Here is a 21,369-nt window from a genome sequence, read left to right as displayed (position 1 = left end):
TAAAGACATTATTACTTTGACCTCAGACCAAAATATAAGCATGATTTGTCATCTTTTAAGGGCAAGGAAATTACAGACAGATAGGGTAAGTGATTTGACCAAAGTCACAGAGCTACAGAGCTATGACTTCAGGCTCAAAACAGCTCTTCTGACTTTTAGTCCATGCACTTTATATTATTCTACATTTTTCTCAAATTAGACTATTGTGGGCATACATATGCATGTGTACATTCCTTTCAGCATCAAGTAATATGATCATAGCTTAGCACTCTAGCGAGTTTGTGTTCTGCAGGATCATGCACAGAAGACCTGATATTCATTCATGACACAGCCTTGAAGATGATACAAGAAGAATATGATGCCTAAGTAGCACGAATATCATAAAAAATTAAATGTTAGGACAATATTGTTCACTTTGGTGGCGCTTACCTGTTTTCATTTGGTGACATACCAACCATTAGGTCTCAGGGTTGCCCATGTGACCGCATTCACCAAAGAAGGTGAAACATTAGAAAGGCATAACTGGAGGGCTTGATAGTGAGTATGAAAATTCTATAATGACCCTCTCTGAGACATCTGTTTCAGGGGACAGACTTTGTTTTCTGTGTTTTAGTAATGGAATGATCTCTCGGTTTCTGGGAATTTTTGAGGCTGAGGTAAATAAGAAAACTTTCAGTCCTGACAATGATATCTTGTCCCCCGATATCCGTCCCATCCAGGGAGTAAAATCTGTTTCTTAACATGGTTATAAGGGCTAGGGCCTGGGATTTACTGAATAAGATCACATGAAACAGCTAATCATTTTGCAATTGAAGATGGAATATGTTACTGATCTTTCAGCCTAAAATAAAACCAAACATAATCACCAAATCATCTTGTTTTCCACCTTCTCTCCCCCGTTCCTCTCTCTTTTTCTCCCTCCCTCCTTTTCTTTACCTTTTCTCTTTCTTCCCACCCCTCTTTCTTCCTTCCTCCAGTTAATGGAAAGCAAGACTTGTACGTCTCAACTCTGCACACATCATACATCTAAAACCTGCACTTCTATATGAATCTCTGAGAAGACAGCTGAGTACTGGGTAGAAAAGTTTATAAGCACCAGCATCTTCAAGAGCCCCATTTCCCAAGAATAATTTCCAAAAGGGAAAAAAAAATGCTGTAGTACTTCCAATTCCCATCTTGGCTTGAGTTGAGACATAAAAAAACCTTGAAGTGTGATGAGAGAAAAAAATACATTTTTACCTTTGAATAGATTCTGCTTAAGTCGGGTTAGATAGAAAGCTATTTCTGGAGAGCTATGCCAGTTGCTAGGACTCAGAACCTCCCAGAACTACATGGGCTCAGAGACCCACAGGTAAAGCCCAACATGGCCAACATGGTTGCCTCTGGTGTGCTCCCATTGTCCCTACCCAGAGGTGGGCAAATGGCACCTGGAGATACAGCCAGCTGTGCAAAGTCAACTGTGACCATTTTAACCCCTGCAAGACTATAGGCCAGAGGCGAGGACCTGCTTGTCTTGTCCTTCGTGGCAAGAAGCTGGCCTTAGGCAGCCATGAAACTGCACTCTTGTCCTAGGTAGGTTCTCTAGAAACAAAACTTGGGACAAGATACATGTGCGATTTGTTAAGGAAGTCCTCCTGGGGTAACCCAAAGGGGTACAGAGGAGCAAGTCACGGGAGGAAGAAAGCCAGGGCCAATGGTAACCAAGGCCAAGTCCATGTCTGCCCGATCCCAGGGGAAGTTCCGAGTGAAATCAGCATCCTAGGTGAGGGGGCTGGGCTTTCACCCTCCTGCCAAGTCAGTCTCTGGCTCAGGGAAGAAGGGGGCCCTAGGAGCTGGCATCTTTCTGCACCTGCCATGGAAGTGGCTCCCATACCCCAGGGCAGGGGCAGCAGGCCACTGGAAGTCATGCCCAGAGGCACAGGAATGGCCCCCGGATGCAGTAAAAGGCCCTCTCGGGAATGCAGGCAAATCAGCAACCAGAGCTCACCGTGGGAATGCTGGGCGCTTCCCTTCCGTTGGTGCTCCAGTCTCCCAGCCCAAATAAAATCAGGAATCTCAGGAGGAAAATTGGGAATTTAAGATGCATGTGATTTACTCTGCTCGCGATAAGTTACTCAAAGGGCCAGGGGATCTTGGCAGGGTTTTCTTATCACTAACCCCTTGTTACTGATATTGTGTTAATTTAGTTTGATTAGTAACTAAATTTGGTGCCTTCTCCTTGCTGAATTAAGAAGGCCCCATAGTCCCCACACTATGCGAATTACTGTTGAGCAGAAAGATAGACACATAGCTAATCATGCTGTGGTATGTCAGTGCTAGTCCACTGGAGTATTCTAGAAGCCCACCGGAAGGGCAATTCCCCCCAGAGCTGTTGGTAGGCTTCCAGGGGCAGGAACAATTGACTCTAACCTACAAAGTTTCTATAGGTGGAATCAAAGAAGGACTGTAGACATTCCAGGAAAAGGGACTGGAGAAGATAAGATAATTAAGTCAAGATTTAAACGCCAAGCGACCGACCTCTGGGAAGGCCTAGCATGGAGATCTCACTTTGCTTCGCAGAGCCCAGACAGCAAGAATCATGAGAAGAATGAATTTGGTTGCAGAATCCCTTGTCTCTCATTGTTCCTAGGTCCCTTGGGAGAGACAGTCGGACTGAGCACAGCCTCCAACCTCCACCTGAGGCTTCCTCTTTTTCCTGCCACCAACCTCAACCCAGAGAATTCGTGCTCGGGGAAAATAGGGAGGCTGTTTTAGGGCTTGTGCATCCTTTAACCAGATAGCTCAAAAATTATGAAAAATGCAAAAATTACTTAATAGAGATGTTACCTCAAGTTATTCCTTCACTGAAAGTGCTAGGAAATTCCCCAGCCCAGGTGGATGGCTGTGGCTGGTCATCCTATCCCTCCAGGCCTCCTCAGCTCCTCTGTAGTCAATTGTTAAATGATAAAAAATAATTTGAAAACAAAAGTGTTAATATGGCCTGATATCTTTGGTAGCACTAAATGGACATTCTCTTGGGCATCTGTAAAACCCAACATTGTCAATGGGAAAATGCGTGTTGAAAAAGTTAGACCTACAACACGTATTGTTGTCTGTATTCTTGATAGCTGCCATTCTGCCTGGCATGAGATGAAATCTTAGAGTAGTTTTGATTTGTATTTCTCTAATTCTAGAGATGTTGAACATTTTTTCATATATTTGTTGATTGATTATATATCATCTTCTGAGAAGTATCTGTTCATTTTCTTGGCTCATTTATTGATTGGGGTGTTTGTTTTTTGAGTTCTTTATATATCCTGGAGATTGATGCTCTATCTATTTGATACATGGGTGGCAAAATTTTGCTCCCCAAATGTAGGCTCTCTCTTCGCCTCATTGGTTGTTTCTTTTGCTGAGAAGAAGCCTTTTAGTTTGAGACCATCCCATTTATTAATTCTTGATTTTATTTCTTGTGCTTTAGGAGTCTTGTTAAGGAAGTCTAAGTATTGGTGAAATGCAAATCAAAACTACTCTAAGATTTCATCTCACGCCAGTCAGAAAGGCAGTTATCAAGAATACAGATAACAATAAGTGTTGGCAAGGATGTGGGGGGGAAAGGCACACTCATACATTGCTGGTGGGACTACAAATTGGTGCAACCAATCTGGAAAGCAGTATGGAGGTTACTTAGAAAACTTGGAATAGAACCACCATTTGACCCAGCCATCCCACTCCTTGGTCTATACCCAAAGGACTTAAAATAAGTATAGTATAGTAACGCAGCCACATCAATATTCATAGCAACTTAGATGTCCTTCAATAGATGGATGGATAAAGAAACTGTGGTATATATACACAATGGATATTACTCAGCATTAAAAGAATAAAATCATGGCATTTGCAGGTAAATGGATGAAGTTGGAGAATATCAAGCTAAGTGAAGTTAGCCAATGCCAAAACCAAAGATCAAATGTTCTCTCTGATAAATGGATACTGATCCAAAATGGAGAGTGGGGAGGTATGGGAAAAATGGAGAAACTTTGGGCAAAGGGGAGGGAGGGTGGGGAAGGTGCATGGGGGCAGTAAAGATGTTGGAATGAGGTGGACATCATTACCCTAGGTGCATGTAAGACTGCACATAGGGTGTGACGCTACATTGTGTACAACCAGAGAAATGAAAAGTTGTGCTGTAATTGTGTACAATGAGTCAAAATGCATTTAGCTGACATATATACCTAAGCAAAATGAATACATTTTTAAAAATAAATAATAATAATAATAATAATAATAAAAGTTAGATCCACAAAATGCAGACTCTCTGTACAAAGGCCAGCCTCCTGTCTCCAGGGGAGGTCCAAGGAGTTCCCAGAGAGGGAAACCTCTACTCAGGGGAAAGGGGTTCTTGACAAACATTGCAGAGGTGAAATTAAGGATGTGTCAGTTAGAGGCAAGGAAATTTATTTGGGAAAGCAAGGAATATCCTTTGGGTGAGATTTGCAGCCCGCTTGAGAGTGAGAGAGTTTGGGGGTCTGGGCTCTTCTTTTAAAGGAAACGTGGTGAGGGGTGAGCATAGGAAGGTAGGTGGGGAGGACATCAGCCTGGTGATCAAAGACAGTTCACAGAGTCTGGTCTCCTTTCTCCTAGGCTGGTGTGGCCTCCATTATCTGATCAGTAGAGGACATTGGTAAGTACCCCAGAGCATAGCTGTCCTAAAATATCACATCTCTCTTTGCTTGATCAACTCGTTACATGGGCTGATTAGCAGTGCACAAGGTAATTTTCATAAGAGGGTGAACTTACGGTAACTCTAAGGCTTACTGATTGGGCAGAAGTTTGTGAGTGACAGGCTGGGGAGAAACGGCTTAGGAGTGAAGGTCTGAGGACCTTTAACACGGGGCTTTAGATCACAGTCCCATTTCCTTGTCCTTCCTCGGGTCTCCACCAATCTTCTCTATTTCTTCTGTCCCCACTTGGGTCAAGCCTCTTCGGGAATTGGTTGGTGGTTCTCGGTCCCTCCTGGCTATGTGGCTTTGGTCCCGGACTCCGTGTCAGTGACGATCAGGTTTCCTTGGGCCTGATTCCAACTGGACTTTATTGTGCTAGCTGTTGTTAGTGCAAGCCGACACCTCGTGTTAAATACACACAATTTGTTCCTGGTTCACTTCACACATGCTTTACTAAGGGAACTGGTGAGTGGCGATTCCCATCCAGGAAAGGCCTACGGTGATGACGGTTTCTCACTGTCGACACGTGAGCTGGTGATGAGAAGACTAGGCCCGTGTGGAGGTAGCCTGTCCAGCCCCTGTAATCAGAGCGCCTCCACCTTCCTTTAAGTCCCAACCTGTCATCCGCCTGGCAGTGTGTAGCCGGCTGGCTGGTGTTAACCCACTTCTCCTGTCTCTGTCTCATTGTGCGATTCTGCATCAGCTCCTGGGTAACCTGCCAGGCCAGAAATGAGGTGTCTGTGAGCACGCATCCTCTCTGCACTCGATGGCCAAGCACATGTGACAAGCGGTGGGTTGAGTCTGAACCCAATACTATAAAAGCCCCTTTTGCAATATTTAAGATAGAATATGATAGACATTTATGACAATCACCTTGAATGATTTCAAAGCTCAATTGGGGGGTGAAAATAGTGAATGAGTCGACAGCTTCCCTTTGTATTTTAGCGACGGGTCCTCGGTTGGTGATCAACCACATGTTGTACTGGGAATCTGTCCTTTTAGAGTAGCGGTATTACTGGAAGGGACTTGTGCTTGATTCTAGCTGCTGGATGAAGGTACTGTCCTTCATCACCTAGATTCATCAGCCTGTCAAGGAACCCTCACCTCTCTGACAGTTCCTGCCATGACATTTCAATTCCCACTGTCCCTGGCTCAGAATATGGCCTCTGGCAGAGCCCAATGGCACACTTGTTGTTTCCCCCCTTTTGGTCATTTAGTGATATCACTAGGCAGGCCACTTCGGGGTTTGTAACACCCTGAATGCTTCCCCATGAATCCCTGTAGTCTCCACCTCTGATGGCCACACAGGAATGTCACTAGAATGCTGATTCGGTGTCATTATCCTTACTTCTACCAGGCATAAATGCAGGAGAGCTCAGAGAAGTCTCAGGATACATCTTAGGTGCTTCCTATTAGCAAGGGAACTGAGCAAACAACTAGGTTCTCACTTTGGAAGCCTTCCCATTGCAAAATGGTACCCTTTTGCCAAATATTCTAGTTATTGCGGAAAAAGTGAGCAATGCAAATTGGCTGGATGATGTCAATGGAAAGACCTCAGCCGAGTTGCTGTAAATTCAACAGCACTTCACACTGGAGAAGTGTGAGAGTAGAAAGGGGGTGTCGCGACTCCTGGTCTCAGCTGGGACCCCATCTTCCTTGGCAGGCTGGGTGCTCATCAATGGGGCTTTGCCTGGAGGAGCCTCAACAGTGTAACAGATGACCAGGTGGAACAGAAGGGGACGCTGCCCCTGGACCTCTTGTCCCCCATCATGCTCATGACATCCAGAGCCCTTGGAAGCCTCTGGAGGATCCATACAGAACAAAGTCACCCAACACTTGGGTCCTTGGCTTTGGGACATGCCCTCTCAGACTGGACATGGAGGGACTGGAATCCTTTACCCACTCATTAAGAAACATTCCTGGGCTATTTTACCCTCATGTACTTATTCTGGATCACATGCTGGAGAATACTTTCTGTCTCTGTCACCCATTCCGTTCCACTGGCTTTGGTTTGCCGTCGGGTTCAGCCCAGCGGGAACTGAGTGATGACTTGCTCTTCCTCCACGTACTTTCTTGGGGAACTTATGGTAATCACTGAACACTTGCCTCACCTCACTTCCCTTCCGAAATCTCTGTGCACTTAGTAGTCACCAGTGATTCGGAGTGCAGTGCTGTGGTTTATTAGTCACCCTGTCGGACATGCACTCCAACAAGGGTGCTTGGATTATCAATGTAGACTCCTTGCAATCTCCTGGGCAAACATCGTTTTGTTTTTCAAATTGCTTTACAGTATATCTAATCTTACGAGTCCACTCTTATTTTACGGTATGGAGAGCAAGAGAGAAACTGGACCTGAAACATAATACTTTCTTCAGGACACTGACTCATCTACCTTTTCTTTCCGGCAAGGAGAGGAGTTTGGTGGGCCAGGGAAGGAGGAACACAGATTTAGACTCAGAGAGCCTTGGGTTCAAGTTCTGGAGCTGCAACTTCAGACCTGCAGCGAGACCCTTGGCTTCTTGTGATGGTTTTTGCACTAGTGAACTAAAGGAAATGAGTTCACCTCCCAGGCTTCCTGTGCAGCTGGGACAGGGGGCAGGGGAACTCTGGGTGCCCTGCAGTGGGGCTCCACGGTGAAGATGGTCACACGCAAGTCCTTCTTGCCAAAAGTGTGCTCAGCCAGCAAGGCAGGTTGCTCACTGTATTTGACCCAAACTCACATCCAGAAATGACCTTATGCAAGTACCCGGGGGCTCCTTTCTTCCTCTGTTTGAATTATGGGACCAAGAAGGTGTGCACTCAAGCCCCATCAGCACCTGCTGGGTTTTCAACTGTCTGGTTCACGTGCAGAGACCCCGAGCTGCCTTGAGACACCTTCAAGGATTCGCATCCCTTGCAAGAGCTGCTGCTGCTCCCAGGGACAGCTGTGTAGGTCCCATGCATGGTTTTCTGAATCTTTCTTTTCAAATTCCTTGAGGGGTCGAATAGTTTAGATTACTAGAATAAATAGAATTTCATCAGCTTGTCCCTAGGAAATTGAGTTTTATCATGCCAATTTTTCTGAAGTGCCTTTCATTGTGGTGATAAGTTACTTAATAATAACTTACTGTAATTGGATGTGTGTATTCCCGGCAATCAAGTGGGAGGGTCTATCTCCTATCTTGATTATAGAAACTTAAATAATGTTTGGCGCTGCTTGGACAGCCCTTCTGCTCCTCACCCGATGATGGAGCGCTGCCTGTCGACGGCCAGCCAATGCCAGGTGCAGCCGGGTGCCGAGCATGGGAGTGTGGAGATGAGAGATAAGGGGAGGCGTGTGGGTGCTGCTCGCTGTCCTGCTGATGCCTGCGGTCACCAGCAGGGAGTGGAGGGTGAGAATTTCCACTCGTATGATAGGAATTCACTCTGCAGGGCCAACAGAGCCTGGGTCTGGAAGCATGACGCTTGACCTTTCATGGGGTCAGAATGTGAGTTAAGAGACAGCCTGCGTCAGCCAGGCACTTTCTGATGTTTGCAGGGTGTTGGGTTTCCTCCTCAGACTCAGAGAGTGGAGTCGGCTGAAAGCTCCTCTTCTGAGTGGCACACTCTGTACCATGCACGTGTTTACAGGGAACAGGTACTTTCTGACTCGGCATGAAATGAAGGTGTCAGCAGTAACCCCAATCTTTCTTCCTCTGGCTACCTCTACAGGTGGCCCTGAAGAACACAGGCATGCAGAATGACAGAGACGTCTTTGACTCCAGTGTTCTACTTCATCTGTCTGTCCATCCCTCATCCTTCCATCCATCACTTCCTAGTGCATTATCTGGCTTTGCCTTCCTCTTAAAATTGTAGCTGAGCATAACTTCCAATATTAAAAGTTTCCTGTCAGAAGGGCTAAGTAACCAGGTCCTCAAACACACGTTGATTCTGTTGTGAAGAGCAAAACTCAGATGTTCGATCTGAGATGGGACTGGTATTACTATTCTCACAAACAGATAATACATGTCTGTTATGTATACACACACACACACACACACGCACAAACACACGCACGTACCCGCTAGCAAGTATTGTGATAACATAGGACAACTTCAATAAAACATAATTTACTTCCCAAATGGTCTGTTGAAATTGGAGTTTTTTAAATATATTTTTATCTTTAAATTAAAATCAAGCATTGGAGGCAGTCACATTTTATCTCTGTGCTTAACAACACTGATTTAAAAAATGTTCCAGCCATGCCTCTGTAGCTGGTTTCCTGGCTTTTAAGAGGATGTTAGAGAAGACAGCAATGCCCATATTCCTTACATGAACTGCCAAGAATCAACGGGAAATCCCAGAAGGTAGGATGCTCCCGAAATTTTTGGCCTGCTTTCTGCAGAAGTTCATCTTTGTCGTGGGTCCACAGTAACCGAATCTTCTGGATCTTGTTGCATTTGGCAATGTGCCCAAAAAACACTAGTGAGCTTACAGCTTCCAGAAAAATCCAGACTGGATGAGCAAGCTTGATTTTTCTTCTTGAGTCATTATCCCATACAACAAACAAGACTCCTGTCCAAAAACACAGCTGCCTAAGGTCCTGATCGCGACAGCCGCCATCTGTTGAAGGTTCACTATGGGTCATGAATCTGACTGAAGTGCTTTATGTCTACCAATTGGCTTAATTATTAAATTTTTCATGTTTTCTAATATATAACTGTAACAAAGCAGAGTCTGTGACCTCAGTGTTATTCTTCTCAGTTCATAGAAGATTAAACCATGTCTTAAATTAAGTCACTTTCCCAAGGTCAAATCCTGATGGAAGGGCAGAGAATCAAATCCTGTTCTCTCTTCCAAGTGGACGCCCTGATCACTACGTCACGGTCACCTGTGCACTCAGTTTAGTGGTCATCTCAGCATCAAGGCACTGCTAGAACTGCCTACACTATGGGGAGAACTAAGTGGCCATCCATGGCCGCAGGCCCTGGGCAGTGTCCTTTTTGACCTGCAGTTGTAAAACACCTTTCATCTTTTTCTTTCTTTCTCACTGTGTACAAATGGAATCATTTATAAGATGATCTAATAACTTGGTTTCACAGAGCTCTATGGGGGACGTTCCTGGGTGAAGAGACAGGGTGTTGGGCAGCTGGTGCCCTTCCTTACTTCTTTCCAGGAGTATTTTTAACATCATGATGTTATCTGCAGGGCAGGGCTTCCCGGCCCCGACTGCATGTTGAAATCACAGGAGAGACTCTTATTTGCCTGAGTGGGGCCCCAACATGGATCCTGTTTTTAAGACCCTGGGATGATTGGAATGAAGGCAGGTTGGGAACCAGGAGGCAGATCCCCAGAGTGGACGCTGGAAGCAGACCAGGCTGAGGAGCTTGGGGTCAGAGTCCAGTCCCAGGGGCTCTCGCCTCCTGCTGAGCTCTTCTCCCTGCCTTGTTTTGGGCCACTGTGATGACGGTGCCTATAGAAACCTGCTGGGGTCCTGGCTGGACCTCTTCCTGCAGATCTGGATGAGTCACCGACTCTGTAAAGAGCCTCTGAGACCAACAGTGCCCCTGTGGTCCTCAGGATGTGTCTGACTCCCTGAGCTGGCCCTCTGGTCTGAACACAACCCACAATCTAGTTACTCAGATTACCTCTTATTAAGAGGAAAAAAAGATTGCTCTTGGTCCAGAGTACCTACTGGCAGCCATTAGTTCTACAAAATAAATACCTCAAAAGTCGCAACAGAGCGAACCACCCTGTCTCATTAGCCACTGATGCTACTGCCCCCAGGGCCTGGGCTGGGACAGTTTTCCAGGGGTCAGAAGGAGATGGTTCCCTTCCTCTCCTTACCTGGGCCGCTTTGAACTATGGGGCATGCGGGGAGTGGGTGCAACCAGGGATAGTCATCTTTTTCTACTGCCAGGACTCAGGTCTGTGTAGATGGAGCAGTGGAGGCTAAAGGGACTCTCTGAGCTTGCCCTCTGGCAGGGAGGTTATGGCCAGTTCTTCTAGGGCTCATCCAGGTCAGACAGAAGCAGTGCTTGGCTGGAATAGAAGGTGTGTCTTTGCGGAAACTTGTTGGGTAACACATGAGGAAGGGCACGTGCCATAGGTCTGCATCCTCGGGTCCTGCTGGGCTTGGGTTTCTGAGCTGGGGCTGGAACATGCTGTCTCTCCTGGCCCCCCTGCAGTTAAGGGCCTGAAGTCCACCCTTGGGTCCTGACTCCCACACAAGGGTTACTTGCTGTGGGGCCGGGAGAGGATGAAGGCGGTGCAGTCTGGTTTCCATTACATATTGATCCCTCCTCAAAACACACCTCCTCTCCTGCAATCCCTTCTTCTCCTCTTCCAGAATCTGGTGGGTGAGAAACCAGTTTAACCACAAAGATCTCACTGAGCCGCCGCTTGGCACTGGAAACTTCGTCTCAGGTTTAGTTTATGTAAACAAGATGGTCACCAAGATGCGATGCTATTTTTAAAATGAAGAAAAAGAGGGGAAAAAAGTGCCGGGTACTTGTGCTAAGTGGGCAGGGCTTTATCTAATCTGAAATGAAATGAATAAATGAATACCTAAGACCAACAGTCACTTAGCAAACCTCTGTCCAAGTCACAGTGGCCAAAGACAGACATGAAACTGAACCTCAGTCTGTTTTTAGGAAATGGTCATTTTAGGGCAATAACAGTCTAATACAGGGCCTCAGATGATAGCCCCCTGCTCAAATGAAGCTGGACTCCTTATTATTTCTTTTTTTGTGACGTTTCATTGCAACACAACCACATCCATTTGTTTGCGAATTATTGAAGGCTACTTTCCTACTAAGATGGCAGAGTTTTATGGTTGCAGCAGAAAAATGACAGCAAGAACAGTATGAAAATATATACTATCTGGCTTTTTTAAAAGGCAGATATAGCAGATCAAAGATTATAAACCTTGAAATCTTTTTCTTTTCTTTCTTTCTTTTTTTTTTAAGCTGGGGATTGAACCCCAGGCCTCATGCATGCCAAGCAAGTGACTTACCCCTGAGCTACATCCCCAGACCTAAAATGTACCATTTGAAGCAACCTCCCTAACCTCAGTGAGTAGGATTCTGAAGGAGGCAGAAGTGGGTACACAGCAGGCAGAGAGGAGCTGATCGGATTCTACCATTGGCTTCTTCCTGTACATGGCACATCTGGCTTAGCTATGTTTTTTAAAAATAAATAACTGTCCAACTTTAATTGAGCATCCCCTGTGGGCCAGGCACTCTTCCATATGTAACGGAGATGACAGTGGGCAAAGAACCCATTGCCCTCTTAATCTGGATCTTCTAAGCAAGTGTTAAATATATACTTTGTCTGAAAAGGGCAATACGGGGGTGGGGGGACACACAGAGTGGACGATGGTGATGGGAAGTGGGAAGGTGTGGCTGATGAGGCCACCAGGGACCTGTAGGGATGGGGGCATTGGCCAAGCAGATGAACAGAAAGGGCCTCAGTGGGACAGGTCTCAACAAGGGTCAGTGTTGGGAAGGAGTTGGCAGAGCCATAGGGCAAGGGCTTGAAGCAAGAGATCTTGTGGGGCTTGAAGAACCAAAGAACTTGAAATAAAGCGTGGCATCTTTAGTGGTCCCCATGTTGAGTGAAGCCCTACCTTTTAAACTCCTTGCCCCCACGTGTCTATTGGTTTGTCTTTAGAGAGTACTGCTGCAGACAGGGAGGTGCTGAGGGGCAGGGTGTGGTGTTTCCACAGCTTCCTCCATGTGAAAGCCTGGCTCACGGCAACCCTAGGTCATTATCAATGTGGCAGAAGCCAGCAGCAAAGTGACAGCGAGAACAGTATGCATTTGGCATCAACTTCCACTTGACTTGGGAAGAGTGTAACGGTCACATTTCTGGTTCCCTAATGACATTTTCTTCTTGAGTAAATAACCAGGAGCCACTGAGTAAAGTGCACCATTCAAGCCTCACCTGCACGAAACAGTGGCCCATGAACATGCGTGAGCTAGAGGGGACCAAGCCCGGAGGCGCCAGGAGCTCTAGGTGCTCACTGGCCTCCCACAGGTCATCTTGCTTGGACAGAAGAAAGCAGTTTATCACACACGGACCCTGAACACCTGTGTGCATTTAAAAGTGGTGTCATAGGTCGCAGGTAGAAATCCCCCATCACTTTGATGGAACATTTGCCAAGATTTCTTCAGGGAGTTGCTTCAGCACATCATTGTAATGACTTGGGTAGCTGAGGGCTGGGGCTGGGAGGCCAAGTTCATGTACAGAAGATGGACATTCTACTGAGCTGCCCAAGACCTCTGCGCTCACCAGCAGACTGGAGGTGTCTGGCAGACCACATCCAAAGACGTGGGCTCACCCTGCCCACTGGTGGTTTGAACTCCGAAACCCCAACCTTTGCTGAGACTTCTGGAACAAAGCCACACAGCACATGGGAAGGTGACCAGGGTGCTTTGCACTTGGGGAAACTGCAAACCTGAAAACTCTCAGCAAGAAAAACATGTCTTACCAAAGTGCAAACCAGACCCTTGGCATCCACTCTCTGTGACGCAGGGCTCCCCGGCTGGCAGGAAACCACAGTAAAGAACTGATTATGCTGCGAGAACACATTCCACGGGCCGTCCAAGGCTATTTTTATTTTACAATAAGGTACAATATGTTCCATGATGTTCTCTATCCTGACATATTTTTTTTCTGGTATCTACATACTCATTAATTTTGGTAAATCACAGAGAATCTGCAATTAATTTAAACAAATGCACCAGATTGGAGAGCGTTGATTAATTTCAACAGCAACAATAATACACATGTGTAATTTTTATTGCAATCAGAACACCCATGGCTGCTACCGTAGGTTGACTATGAAGGCTGCTTATGGAGAGGTCATTGCAAGAAACTGAGTCTCAGGAAAACAGAGTTTTACAGACCAAATACCAGAGTATGATGTTCACTAGCAAAATAAATGTATTTTTAAATCTCTCTCTTTTTAAAAAACTTTGTAAAGAGAATTCTATCTTAAAAGTAGTGTTTGGTCAAGTGTTACTTGGTCAAAATGACTAAATCCACCTCATAGAGTGTTCCAGGAACCTTACCCATAAGAAAATAAACGCTTCTGTTTTAACTTAGACTCCATAAAAATTAAAATTGTTTTGGAAGAAGGAATGGCTTCCCTGTAACATGATGGATATTCAACAGCTCAGATGGATTTGGCGGGCAGCATCCATCCACCTCGAAAAGGAAAACAGAAAACAGGGGTAAGATGACTCCTGAGGCCCAGACCATGCGCTCTTACCCAAGTTCAAGAAAAACTTCCTAGCTAATGCTTAACTTGTTATCACAACCACTTTTGATTTTCCAGAACTTCCTAGCTATTTTTTAACCATTTCCAATCAGAAAAATGTGACAGATGGCATTCAAAGCCAGCCACGAGGTCTCCAAGCCCTCGACTTGATGAACTTGGCAAATTCCTCCTTGTTTTTATCCTTTGCAGACTTTGAAAAGTCTAGAGGTCAAAAGGGGTTTAGCCATCTGCAACGTCACGCCACGGTCAAAGTCTACGTTTCTGGATGGTCATTTCAAAAGAAGAAAATAAGAGATGGGAAATCGGTCATCAGTGTAACAAACAGGCAGGTCCTGCGAGAAACAGAGGTGGCGGGGGCAGGCAGACAGGACCCACACTCCCAGGTTAAAAAAAAAAAAAGTCACATTATCAATGAAAAGGAGAAGGAGTAGGCTGTGCACCCCAAACGACAAGACCTTTAAGGAACCCTAGTCAAAATATTTCTCATTTATGCAAATTTACACCTCATAAGAAAACATAAATAAACCATGATTCTTGTCCTAATTTTTTAACATCAACTTTGCTGACAAGATCAGGAAACCCTGGCCAAACATCTGCATCAAATGATAAATTCACAGCAAAAATGTCCTTTTTCCACTGCAGGGCAGTCGCAGCACGCAGATGGCAGGAACGCCCTCTGTTTTTACTTGGCGCAGGGGAGAGGGTCCAAGCCGACGTCCCCACTGAAGTGGTAGCACGTTCTTTGTACCCAGATTTTTTTTTTAAGATAAGGCCGGAGCCTGGGCCTTTCTCGGTCTTCAGCGTGCCCCTGGGCCTGCAGCAATCTCGCACCTCTAGATGGTACCTTGTTCGTTTTTTTAACTGTTATTTTTATTTAGCTTTTATAGAGTACCAAAAATGTGGTTGAAATTAGTACCTTTTCCTCCTTTCCAGCTACAATGGAAAGTTTTGTTTAAGCTCTCCAGAAAAAAAAAAAAAGAGTGTGGGGGGAATAATGGGGGAAAATAAATCCGAATCCTAGAAGAGGTTTCAGGCTCCTGTTTTCAGGTTCTGTGCCACGGAGTCCTCTGGGCTGCTAGCGGGTGCTCCTCCGGGAGCCAGGATGCCTTCGTGGAGGGCCCTCGTTATAGGATTTGTGTCCTTTCTGGCTAGGTGGCTTTGTGACCTTGGACTGGTCACACAACAGCATCCTGGGAACTGAGTGATGATTGCAGACATCAAAGTTGTGATATCAATGTCCAAAGAAGTCTCTGGGTGAGTCCCTAGAGGTAAGTGTGGATAAGTCCCCAGATCCACTGGCTCCCCAAATACTACAAACACGAACAGCTGGCTCCAAAGTCTCCTCCTGCAGCTCCGGGCAGACAAGTCCTCCTCCCTCCTCTGGGAGTGAGCTGATGACCAGCTTCCATGGCCCAGGGGAAGAGGCTCATCTCTGCAGATGGACTTGGCCCAGAAAACGCAGGCCTTTATGGCCACCTTTGCTCATGCACTGGCATGCCTTTGACTTATAGATCTTCCCAAGTGGCTTGGGTCCCCACTGCAGGACCATTTGTAAGCAGAGAGTTACATCCTCCTGAGTAAGAGAAAGGGGAAAGACCCAGAGAGAGGAGGCCGCTTCCCTGTGTCCTCTTTCCACAGCAGGGCCTGGGCAGAGTGTTCTGGAAAACACTTTATCACATCGTTCTCACTTATTTTTTTCCTCCTCTCTTTTCCTTTCACTGGGGAAAGTTTCTCCCCCTATGAAGAGTCTTTCAGGGGTTCCTCCTGGGGTTTAAAACATGATAGTCTCCAGCCTGGAAGTCAGAATTGGCTGTTTCTTTTTATGATTGCGCACTCCTTCCGTCTCTCCAGCTAACAAAAGGATGCACCGTGTGATCGGGCTTTAGGGTGCCTGTGTGGCATGCTTGCCTTTGCCACCGGATAGATGCTCCAGGTCCTGCTGTGGCCCAAGGGCATCTCTCAGGTCCCTCCTCATTGCTTTGGAAAGGGCCATGAGACGGTGGCTCCCAGGACCTGGCCATGGATGGAAAATGGGCCTGGATCCCTACATCTCCTAAGGAACCAGGACCCAGCAAGGACGTGCTGTTGGGTGGGTGAGGCTGCTGCTGCTGCCTGCTCAGCCAGCCTCATCCTCAACTCTTTCTGTGCCAACAGTCCTCCCTCAAGGCAGTGCAGGCCTTGAGGTTCAAGCAGAACAGCATGGAGATGAGATGGTGTAAGAGAGTCTGACCCCTTGTAGACGTCGACAGTTTCCAAGCCCACCACTCTACCTTCTGCTTTTGCCCAACATCCAGAGAACTGGTGAGAAGGCCAGGTGCTCCCTCCATTGGAACTGAAGGCACGTTGGGCCCCAGCAGGCCCTGCCCAGGTGCGGGAGCCCTCTCTCTGCCTCATCTCCATCTGCAGTGAATGCCAGGCAGCCACTTGACCCTATCATCAAGCTATTTTCAAACTGTCTCCGAGTCTGCCCTGCCCTCTCTCGAAAACCTCTCCGCGTGAGTAATCGCTTCCTACTCCTGGTGGACACATGTGGTGCATCAGCCACAACAGGTGAACCCAGCTTTGGCTGAGGGCTTGTCCTGCCTCTGTGGTTCTGTCTTGGACATGACCCGTTTGTCCATTGTCCTTTCCCTTCTTCCTGCCAGTGATGGACTGACCAGCCTCTTCACAAGGAGCAAGAGCTGGTGCTACCGGTGACCGAGCAGAAAGTCAAGAGGAGCCTGGGGCCTGATGTCCTGGTGAGTTACCCTCCCCTGCCCAGACTGCCTGATTCTGGGCCTCTCCAGCCATGGCAGACAAGCTGATTTTGTTCAGCCACCTGTCCTGAAGATAGTTCCAAACACAGGCTTTACAACTCAATCATTTCATGACCTTAGGAGTAAAAATGGGTATTTTTCCTGGAACAGTGAAGAGGAGAAAAGCACATTTCTCCCCCACCTAGGACTAAGCCATCCCCTGTGGAAGGAAGGACCTTGTAACTAAGGACAGTCACTGGAAATCACTTTTGAGGAAGCAAGGCTGCATAAACTGACAGGGATCCTTCCTCATGGGTTGGAAATGGTCTGAAAATATGCGTCTAGTCAGCTTTCTTTCACTGTCATGAAATACCTGAGATGGTCAACTTACACGGAGGAAAGCGCCACAGTTTGGGGGATTCTGGTCCAAGGTCTGGCAGACCCGTGGCAGTGGACCTCCAGTGGTTATGCTGAGTGGCCATGAAGTGAATGAACAGTGAGGGACAGAATGCTGCAGTTTGTATGTTTAATGTCCCCAAAGGTTCATGTGTTAAAGTCTTTGTCCCCCAGGTACTGCTATTAAGAGGTGGTAAACCTTCAGGAGGTGGAGCCTCGGGGGAGGTCCCTGGGTCATTGCAGGGACATCCTTGAAGGAGGCTGTGGGACCCTGGCCCCTTCCTCTATCTCTTTGTGCTCCTTGGCTGATGAGGTGAGTGGTTTTGCTCTGCCACGTGCCACCACCATGATGTGCTCTGCTTGAGCACAGGGAAGGTGATCGGGCAACACACCTAACCTGCCTGATAGGCATCCTCTACCTGGATGGCTCAGTCATGAGTCACAGAACACCTCTCTGTTGCCAGCTGTGCATCTGTTTACATTCTTAGACTTGTCAAACTTAAGATGCTGAAATTAGGAAATATAAAATTAGGAAATCCTAAAATTAGGAAATATAAAACACTATAAAAGGCATTTGCTCATTATTTCCAAATACCATGTCTTTATGCATAAACCCATATTTTTTTGAGAGATTTATGTAGGCATAAAGCAACTCTCTAGTCATACCACTGGCAGGATTCCAGTTGGTTCCCACTAACCATGGGATAGCTGACATTGGAAAAGTTGTGATAGTTTCAATGCATCTTTGCCCTTCCAGAAAGTGACCCCAGATGTAAAATTGTCATTAAGGACTTGGACTTAGTCCTGGGTGACTCTTTGAACAGATAACAACGTCATGAAGTCACTTAACTATCAGTATTAAATCTTGCTAGAAACGAAGTTGTTTCTTTTTGATCTACCAGGAACTCAGGGTAATTATTTTACCACACTATATACACTTTTTTTACTAATAATTTAATCTGTGCCTTATAATTTATAAAAATGTAGTATCTTTGTCAATGACAGACACAGGAGGTAGCAGAGAGAAAAGCCATTGTGGAGTAAGGAGATTATACCAGATTGTGGCCTAATTATACAAGGGGCTCATGAAGAGAATTAGAAAGGATAAATGAGAAAATTAACACAATAAGTTCTATAAATATGCATTATCTCTCTGCTTCCTTAAAAGACATAAAACTATATAAACTTTATATATAACAATATATTATTAGGTTAGGTTTGTAGCATATTTAAAAACAGTGTATACCATTGTTGGAGTCTGTAAACAAGTCAAAATAACACCTGGCATTTTGCCAGGGGAATGTTAGAGTTCGTAAACAAGTCTGGATGGTGCCTGGCAAAATGCCAGAGGGAGTGGTTTGAGAAGTAACAAAAACAAGCCATTAAGTGTGGAGATTCCTTATTGGTTGACTGATGTATCTAGTTTATGCTAATTAGATAAGCTGTGTGGAATGTATAAATACTGCTCCTGTCCTGCAATAAACGGCTTCCACTCCTGCTGTATCAACGTATACAAGTTATTCGTCACACCCCCCCCCCCCCCCCCGGTTATTTTGCAGCCAGCCGGCCTTCTACATACCATAATATAAAAGGGAAGCTGAAAATATGCAGGAAACATGTTTCTATATTTCACTGGTATTAATATAAATCTAAAGTCAATTCTGACAAATTAAGATACATTCTGAAGGCCTACAGCAATCACTAAGAATGAGAATATTTATTAAAAATCACTAAAGGGATTAATATCACACTAAACATATGCATTTAATACAATCCAAAAATAAAGGAGGGGCACAGGAACAGAATGTGACATGCAACAGAGCAGGTAAAATGGGAGACACAGATGCAAACAAATCAATAATAACATTAGACACAAGTGGCTTAAGAGTGAAATCAAAAGGCTGAAACTATCAGATCTGGTTTAAAAAGACCCAAGAAGATCCAAGTACTTTCTATCCACAAAAAGGCAAAATGTAGATTCAGAAGTAGAAATAGGACAAAAGTCAAAGGATGAAGATGTTAATCACAAGGGAACTGGAGTGGGTATGCAAATACCAGCAAAGTAGCCTTTAAAACAAAAAAACATTATTGGAGAAAAAGAGCCCATGTAATAATGAGAAAAGGGTCTATCTATGAGAAAAACATAGCAATTATCTATACACTTAACAAGAATGTCCCAAAATACATAAAGTAAAACTTGAAAGAATTAAAGAAAGAAATAGACAATTCAATAACAGTAGTGAGAACTTAAAACTTCACTTTCAATAATGTATACAACAACTAAGAAGAAAACTAAACAAGATATAAGATTTAAACAACAGAACAACAAATTACAAATTACAACTAACAAACATCTATAGACCACCTCACTGGACAATAACAAACATACTTTTTTTTTTTTTTAACCAGGGACACATTTTTCAGGATAGTCCATATGTTAAGCAAGGAAACAAGCCTAAGTAAAATTTAAACAGTCTGAAGTCATGCAAAGTATGTTCTATGAACACAGTGGGTGAAATTAGAAATCAATAATAGAATAAAATGGTAAAAATTCACAAATATGTAGAAAGGAAACTTCTTCTTTTTTTTTTTTTAGAGAGAGAGAGAGAGAGAGAGAGAGAGAGAGAGAGAGAGAGAGAATTTTAGTATTTATTGTTTTAGTTTTCGGCGGACACAACATCTTTGTTTGTATGTGGTGCTGAGGATCAAACCCGGGCCACACGCATGCCAGGCGAACGCGCTACCGCTTGAGCCACATCCCCAGCCCAAAAGGAAACTTCTTAAATCATCAACAGGTGAAACAAGAAATCACAAAGGAAATTAGTAAATCCTTTGAGATGCATTAAAATAAAAATACAACATGCTGAAATACGGTATGCAGATAAAGCAGTGCGTAGAGGAAAATACATAGCCATAAATACCTGCATTAAAAAGATTTCAAGGGCTGGGGTTATGGCTCAGTAGTAAAGTGCTTGCCTCGTATGTGTGAGGCACTGGGTTCGATTCTCAGCACCACATATAAATTAATAAATAAATAAAGGTCCATCAACAACTAAAAAAAAAAAAAAAAACCTGGGCTACCTTTAAAAAAAAAAGACTTCAAATCCACAACCCAAACTTTACCCTAAGACACTGGAAAAGTAAATGTCAGCATAAGGAAGTAAGAAAAAAATTAGAGCACTAATTAATGAAGCAGAAATTAGAAAAGCATATAAAAAAATCACTAAAAACAAAATTAACCAAATTTTAGCTCAACAGACTAAGCAAATAAGAGAGAAGACTCAAATTATTCAAACCAAGAATTAAAGAGGGAACATCACTACTAACCTTACAGAAATAAAAAGTACTATAAGAAAATAGTATGAAAGGATAAGGTCATTGATGAAATGGAAAAATTCCTAGCTATAACTGACTCAAGAAGAAAGAGAAAATTAAAAATTTGAGTAAACCTCTAGCAAGTAGAATGATTGGATTACTAGCTAAAAACTACCCCCAAGAGATCTCAGGCCCAGATGGCTTCACTAGTACAGTCTACTGATTACGTACAGAAGAATTATTAGCAATCTGTATATTATTCTTTGAAAAAATATATGTATGTTCCAAATGGGAAAAATACACTAGAGATAGAAATAAGATTGGTGGCTGCCCAGGGCAGGAGGGGTGGGCAGCCAGGGGCCAGACAGGAGCAGAATGACTCAGAGGTATCAGGTTTCTTTTTGAGGTGATGGAAATGTAAAATTGATTGTGGTGATGGCACAACTCTGTGAACAAACCCAAACCCACTGAATCCCACACTGCAAGTAAATTGTACATCCAATGAAGGTGTTAAAAATCTAATTTCTCAATGGGCACTGGAGGCTGAGACAGGAGGATTGGGAGTTCAAAGCCAGCCTCAGCAATGGTAAGACACTAAGCAACTCAGTGAGATTGTGTCTCTAAATAAAATACAAAATAGGGCTGGGGAGATGTGGCTCAGTGGTCGAGTGCCTCTGGGTTCAACCCCTTGTATCAGAAAAAAAAAAATTCCAATTTCTCTAGATTATTCATGTTGTGTGTGTTGTGGTACACTGGTATTTTTAGAAAAATAATTTACTAGAGCAGCATTTATCCATATGGTCACATTGATATTTTGGGCCCTAGTCCTTGCTTATTGAGGAAGATGGGAGCTGTCCCACATGTTTCAGGAGTTCAGGGGCATTCTGGGCCTCTGCCCACTGGATTCCAGAAGCATGTCCCCAGAGGCTGACAGGCTTCACTGGAGAACCACTGTCTGCAGCCTTTAACCGCAGGGAGG

At 44.8% G+C, this 21,369-nt stretch overlaps 1 long non-coding RNA gene across 7 annotated transcripts in view; it reads left to right on the top strand.

Moving 5' to 3' along the window:
* The window catches only part of LOC125616960, a 30,316-nt gene that overhangs the window by 3,622 nt on the left and 5,325 nt on the right, over positions 1-21,369 (top strand). Inside the window, exons 2-5 of one of the 7 annotated variants that reach the window (XR_007347775.1) lie at positions 4,624-4,663; positions 5,407-5,493; positions 15,097-15,212; positions 16,099-16,682. This is a non-coding gene — a long non-coding RNA (uncharacterized LOC125616960). Of the gene's footprint in view, positions 1-3,883; positions 3,998-4,623; positions 5,494-15,096; positions 15,213-16,098; positions 16,683-21,369 lie in introns of all 7 variants that reach the window. The other 6 variants (XR_007347776.1, XR_007347774.1, XR_007347773.1 and 3 more) reach the window with 6 other exon arrangements.

The sequence above is a fragment of the Marmota marmota genome, unplaced genomic scaffold (genome assembly GCF_001458135.2).
Source record: "Marmota marmota marmota unplaced genomic scaffold, marMar, whole genome shotgun sequence".
Lineage (NCBI taxonomy): Eukaryota > Metazoa > Chordata > Mammalia > Rodentia > Sciuridae > Marmota > Marmota marmota.
This window is presented reverse-complemented; position numbering and strand designations above follow the sequence as displayed.